We start from the raw sequence: 7,351 nt of genomic DNA on the forward strand, positions 1-7,351 counted from the left end.
GGGTGTTCAGGACCACGTTCAGGTACCTGTTCTTGTTGGGGCTGCAGTCGTAGGCCACCTTCTCCTCGTTCAGCGCCTTCTCCTCGGCCTCCTGCTTGGAGGCGCAGAACTTGAGACACTCTTCGGTGAACAGTTGGAGATAGCCTCGGCGGAGGATGGTGGGGACTTGGCACCCAGACCTTCGGAGGACAATAGGTTTCTTCAAACTCGGTAAGGATGGACGACGGACGATTCGCTTAGAGCTGATGGTGGTGGTGGTCTTGCATGCCATCCCTGACCTGTTGCGCGTCTTCCCTGGCTGTCTGCCGACCTTGGAGCCACTGGAGCGTTGGCTGCTGCTGGCCACGCGGGTTCTCTTGGCATCTGTGCAACCTGTGACCAAGCAAGGGCTGGAAGACTGGGCGATCGTCTTCCTCTTCCTGGGGGCTGAGATGCGGACTCCCGAGGGCCTCTCTGTCAGCCTTGGGGCGGCTGGCAAGCAGCAGGCCGATCCCCTCTGTGCAGGGAAGTAGCACGCCTCCGTCACCACCTTGGGACACGCTGGGGGCACCGCCGGACCCCTGTTCTGGGGCTCCGCCTGGATGTCCACAAATGCGGAGGCCTGGTTGTGCATCTGGGGCACCCGGAGCCCGAAGCTCTGGGCAGGCTGATGAGAGGGCAGGGGGAATTCTGGAGCCTCGAGGGCCGCCTCCTCGGCCACCTTCTTAGCTTCTGGGTATCCAGGTGGGAACCAGCAGGGAGCTGTGGCTCGCAACATCTTGCTGCCTTTGGGAGCACCGGCCTGGCTCTGCTCCGCTCCCAACTGGCGGCTTCTTGCCTCCAGGGCCGCCTCCTCGGCCACCTTCTTAGCTTCTGGGTATCCAGGTGGGAACCAGCAGGGAGCTGTGGCTCGCAACATCTTGCTGCCTTCGGGAGCACCGGCCTGGCTCTGCTCCGCTCCCAACTGGCGGCTTCTTGCCTCCAGGGCCGCCTCCTCGGCCACCTTCTTAGCTTCTGGGTATCCAGGTGGGAACCAGCAGGGAGCTGTGGCTCGCAACATCTTGCTGCCTTCGGGAGCACCGGCCTGGCTCTGCTCCTCTCCCAACTGGCGGCTTCAATGAGTGCCGCGGCCGCCACCCGTCGCCTTTATAGACGCACAGGGCAGAGTGGGTGGGACTTCTCCTTGATTGGTTGGTGCTTCCATCCAATCACACTGAGCCTCATCTTCCACCAGACTCCAGCTTGGGAATGCCTCAAGGGGTGCACTAATGGAATCAACTGGAACTCCTGGTTGCTAACCTTGGAGCTAGGTTGCTTTTCCTGAGTTAATTAACTGTCCCTGCAGGGCAGTCCTATAATGGCTACTGGAATTGGGCCACCTAGGATTCATTTCAGCGTCAGGGAGTTTGGTCAACTTGCTTGGGCCCACACAGCACCCCATGGAGCCAGGACTGGGCCAGCAGTCTGCTGCATGCTGCAGGGCAGGATCTCTCTGGGGTTGCGTTTCCCTGCTCTCTGCACTCCTCCGCTGCGGGCAAATTGAGGACAGGAAGTGGACCGCACCCACTTCTCTCCCACGACTTGGGCAATGTTCAACACAGGGGTTCTTCAAAAGGTTCATAGAAAATGCACATGGTGAAGAAACTATGCATGGGTTTCCACTAGTTTGCACTCAAATAAACTTGTCCGAACTTCTTATAACCTTTCTGAACTAGATCGAGTTTGAGGCACTGAGAAGGATGAGACATCCACTGAAAAGGACTCCTATCAGAGCAACATGAATTCCACGAAAATTGCAGCAAGAGCAAACATCAAATTTCTGGTGAAGCTTGGGTGGAAGAATGAAGAAATCATAGATGTTTCCACAAAAGCTTCTAAGGACACTACCCCAAAGAAATGAACTCTTTACGAATGTATAGCTTGTTTCAAGAAGAGGTGAGAAGATGTGGGAGATGAATCCTGCAGTGGCTGTGAAAACCACTGTGCCCAGATCAGCTGCAGTTACGACGAGAGCTATCAGTGGAAATTTTAAACAGGAGGGATCACGATCCTGACGCATCCCTCTGACAAATTGTAACCGGAAGTTGGAACATGGCTTTACCAATATGACCTCGAAGGCAAAGCATCATCAAAGCGACGGCTACCGAGAGGTGGCAGTGGTCCAGTCAAAGGAAAAGGAGGCCAGTCAGGAGCCAACATCATGGCATCAGTGTTTTGGGACACTCAAGGCATTTTGCTTGTTGACTTTCTGAAGGGCCAAACATCTGCTTATTAGGAGAGTGTTCCGAGAAGCTTAGAGAAAGCTTTGGTAGAAACATGCTGGGAATGTCTCACTAGATCCCTGTTCACCACCTCAGTGCTCTGCTCATTCCTCTCATCAAACAAGGGCAATTGTGTCAGTTTCAATGGGCAGTCCTTAGGAATGCACCTTACGGGCTGCTTTCATTCCTTCTAAATTCTTTTTGTTTCCTAATTATACAAAGTCTCCTTGCCTTGCTTGGAAAGATGAGAGAAAGTCTCCTTGCCTTGCTTGGACAGATGAGAGATGAGATCCTCCTCTTCTCTCCCAGGACAGAATGGTCAGACTTGAGTTTCCTTTCTCCTCACTCTTCTCCTCCTTGAGGGAGGTGCTGTGCCGGACAGACCTGCTCCCGTGTCTAGACACGGGTAGACTCGTTGAAGATCCTCACAGGCAATCCTCCTTGGGGTCAAAGGGGAAGGATTTATTTCTTCAGGGCTCAGTAGTCCTCATCCTTACGCGCACCTTCACCAGCCCAGGGCGGGGTAGCGGAGGGTGAAAGGGCGTGGCTCACAGCCCGTTTCTTCCGCTCGGGCGTCTCCTGGGAGGAACCCTTGTCCAGTGAGCGGGTCTTCGTCTCCACCAAATTCCCTAGGGGGACATTTCTGGCAGCCCTTCTTGTTCAGCAGCTTACGGGGGTCAGGTGGACCTCTGCTAGTCACCAGCCTGAAGTCCTTACTCCATTTCAGCTATTTTGGCAGTTGCCTAGGTGACTTTTGAACCTCGTTACCCAGAACAGCCAACGGAGGAGGGGTGAGAAGAGTGGCCGTCTGGGTTTGCCGCATCGTGCTGCCTTAGAGGAGTTGTGCAGTCTTCGGTTGTGTGATACTTCACCTGGCTGATTTCTGGGAATGCCTCCACAAATTCGCTAAATTCAGTAGCTTTTGCCTTCCAAGATTCACCTGGTTGGTGTGTTGCACCCATTCACTAGTCATTTACATTAGGTATATCTCTTAATGCTATCCCTCCCCCTCCCCCCGCCCATGACAGGCCCCGGTGTGTGATGTTCCCCTTTCTGTGTCCAAGCGTTCTCATACTTCAATTCCCACCTATGAATGAGAACATGCGGTGTTTGCTTTTTTTGTCCTTGCGATAGTTTGCTAAGAATGATGGTTTCCAGCTTCATCCGTGTCCCTCCAAAGGGGATGAACTCATGCTTTTTCATGGCTGCATAGTATTCCATGGTGTATTTGTGCCACATTTTCTTAATCCAGTCTATCATTGATGGACATCTGGGTTGGTTCCAAGTCTTTGCTACTGTGAATGGTGCCGCAATAAACATACGTCTGCGTGTGTCCTTTTAGCAGCATGATTTCTAATCCTATGGGTATATATACCCAGCAATGGGATGGCTGGGTCAAACGGTATTTCTATTTCGAGATCCTTGAGGATTCGCCACACTATCTTCCACTACCGTTGAACTAGTTTACAGTCCCACCAACAGTGTAAAAGTGTTCCTATTTGTCCACTACCTCTCCAGCACCTGTTGTTTCCTGACTTTTTAATGATCGCTATTCTAACTGGTGTGAGATGATATCTCATTGCGGATTTGATTTGCATTTCTCTGATGGCCAGTTTTGATGAGCATTTTTTCATGTGTCTGTTGGCTGCATAAATGTCTTCTTTTGAGAAGTGTCTCTTCATATCCTTCCCCCACTTGTTGATGGGCTTGTTTGGTTTTTCTTGTAACTCTGTTTGAGGTCTTAGTAGATTCTGGATATTAGCCTTTTGTCAGATGAGTAGATTGCAAAAATTTTCTCCCTTTCTGCAGGATGCCTGTTCACTCTCATGGGAGTTTCTTTAGCTATGCAGAACGTCTTTAGTGTAATTAGATGCTGTTTGTCAATGTTGGCTTTCGTTGCCATTGCTTTTGGCGTTTTAGACATGAGGTCCTTGCCCATGCCTTTGTCCTCAATGGTATTGGCTGGGTTTTCTCCTAGGGTTTGTATGGTTTAAGATCTAACATTTAAGTCTTTCATCTGTCTTGAATTAATTTTTGTACAAGGTGTAAGGAAGGGATCCGATTTCAGCTTTCGACATATGGCTAGCCTGTTTTCCCAGCACCATTTTTTTAAATAGGGAATCCTTTCCCCATTTCTTGTTTTTGTCAGGTTTGTCAAAGATCAGATGGTTGTAGATGTGTCGTATTATTTCTGAGGGCTCTATTCTGTTCCATTGGTCTACGGTAACCAAAACGGCAACCGATAGCATGCTCTTTGGTTACTGTAGCCTTCTACTGTAGCTTGAAGTCGGACAGCTTGATGCCTCCATCTTTGTTCTTTTGGCTTAGGATTATGTTGGCAGTGGGGGCCGTTTTGTGGTTCCATATGAGCTTTAAAGCAGTTTTTTCCAGTTCTGTGAAGAAAGTCATTGGTAGTTTGATGGGGATGGCATTGAATCTATAATTTACCTTGGGCAGTATGGCCATTTTCACGATATTGATTCTTCCAATCCGTGATGGTGGAATATTCTTCCATTTGTTTGTCTCCTCTTTTAGTTCGTGGAGCAATGCTTTGTAGTTCTCCTTGAAGAGGTCCTTCACATCCCTTGTTAGTTGGATTCCTAGGCATTTTATTCTCTTTGAAGCAATTGTGAATGGGAGCTCACTCATGATTTGGCTCTCTGTTTGCCTCTTATTGGTGTATAAGAATGCTTGTGATTTTTGCACCTCGATTTTGTATCCTGAGACTTTGCTGAAGTTGCTTATCAGCTTAAGGAGATTTTGGACTGAGACGATGGGGTTTTCTAAATATTCAATCATGTCATCTGCAAACAGGGACAATTTGACTTCCTCTTTTCCTAATTGATTTCTCTTTATTTCTTTCTCCTGCCTGATTGCCCTGGGCAGAAGTTCCAACACTATGTTGAATAGGAGTGGTGAGAGAGGGCATCCCTGTCTTGTGGCAGTTTGCAAAGGGAATGCTTCCACTTTTTGCCCATTCAGTATGATATTGGCTGTGGGTTTGCCCTAAATAGCCCGTATTATTTTGGGAGATGTCCCATCAATACCTAATTTATTGAGAGTTTTTGGCATGAAGGGCTGTTGAATTTTGTCGAAGGCCTTTTCTGCATCTGTTGAGATAATCACGTGGTTTCTGTCTTTGGTCCTGATTATACGCTGGATTATGTTTATTGTTTTGCATATGTTGGACCAGCCTTGCATGTCAGGGATGAAGCCCACTTCATCATGATGGATAAGCTCTTTGATGTGCTGCTGGATTCGGTTTTCCAGTATTTTATGGAGGATTTTCCCATCGATGTTCCTCAGGGACATAGGCCTAAAATTCTCTTTTTGGGTTGTGTCTCTCTCAGGCTTTGGGATCAGGATGATGCCGGCCTCATGAAATGAGTGAGGGAGGATTCCCTCTTTTTCTGTTGATTGGAATAGTTTCAGAAGGCATGGTACCAGCTCCTCCTTGTCCTTCTGGTAGAATTCGGCTGTGAATCCGTCTGGTCCTGGAGTTTTATTGCTTGATAGGCTGTTAATTATTGCCTCAATTTCAGAGCCTGTTAGTGGTCTACTCAGGCATTCAACTTCTTCCTGGTTTACTCTGGGGAGGTTGTATGCGTCCAGGAATTTATCCATTTCTTCTAGATTTTCTAGTTCATTAGCTTAGAGGTGCTGATAGTATTGTCTGATGGTAGTTTGTATTTCTGTGGGATCGGTGGTGATATCCCCTTTATCATTTTTTACTGCATCTGTTTGATTCTTCTTTCTTTTCTTCTTTCTTAGTCTTGCTAGTGCTCTATCAATTTTGTTGATCACTGCAAAAAACCCGCTCCTGGATTCATTGATTTGTTGAAGGGTTTATTGTGTCTCTATCTCCATCAGTTCTGCTCGGATCTTAGTTATTTCTTGCCTTCTGCTAGCTTTTGAATGTGTTTGCTCTTGCTTCTCTCATTCTTTTAATGGTGATGTTAGGGTATGCATTTTTGATTTTTCCTGCTTTCTCTCGTGGGCAATTAGTGCTATAAATTTCCCTCTACACACTGCTTTAAATGTGACGCAGAGATTCTGGTATGTTGTGCCTTTGTTTTCATTGGTTTCAGAGAATATCTTTCTTTCTCCCTTCATTTCGTTATGTACCCAGTACTCATTAAGGAGCAGGGTGTCCGGTTTCCATTCAGTTGAGCGGTTTTGAGTGAGTTTCTTTATCCTGAGGTCTACTTTGATTGCAATGTGGTCTGAGAGACCGTTTGTAGTAATTTCTGTTATTTTACATTTACTGAGGAGTGCTTTACTTCCAACTATGTGGTCAATGTGGAAATAAGTGTGATGTGGTGCTGAGAAGCATGTATATTCTGTGGATTTGGGGTGGAGCTTTCTGTAGATGTCTCCTAGGTCCGCTTGGTGCAGAGCTGAGTTCAATTCCTGGATATCCTTTTTAGATTTCTGTCTCGTTGGTCTGTCTAATGTTTACAGAGGGCTGTTAAAGTTTCCCATGATTTTGATGTGGGAGTCTAAGTCTCTTTTGATCACACTTTAAAGATCAAAAGGTAGAAGCGCAAAGACATTATCTGTGCAATATTAGAAACCTAGTAAGTGGTGGAATTTGGCCTTGAACCCAGATATCTAACTCCAGAGCCTAAGTGCTTCACCCACCTCACTGTGGTGCCTCTCGAGAAAAACAGGTAAGCACACATTCAGAAAGCTGGTGGGCCGGGGGGCTGGCCTTGTACTCAGAGGCCATGGAAGTCCCACGTGGGGTGGCTAGTGGTGTAAGGACAGAGGTCTCGGATGGGCAGAGGGATGTGGACAGGCGCGAGGGGGCGCGGCAGGGACTCGGGGGACTGGGAGTGGAGGCTCGGTGCTGCGGGAGGCGATTAGTGGAAGGACAGAGGTCTGGGAAGGGCAGAGGGATGGGGACAGGCCCGAGGGTCCGCGGCAGGGATTCCGGGGGACTGGGAGTGGCCGGTTGGGGTTACTCTTGCCTTTTTGCCCTCTCCTGCCGTCGACTGCTCCGGTTTCTTTGGCCTTGCGGCGAGGTGGACAGGGTGAGCTCTCGGGACTGATGGCGGTTGTGGAAGGGGCCTGGGGCCAAGGACAGGCCAGGGCGGCGGGAGAGGCGGACC

This window comes from Pan paniscus, chromosome 7, assembly GCF_029289425.2.
Source record: "Pan paniscus chromosome 7, NHGRI_mPanPan1-v2.0_pri, whole genome shotgun sequence".
NCBI lineage: Eukaryota > Metazoa > Chordata > Mammalia > Primates > Hominidae > Pan > Pan paniscus.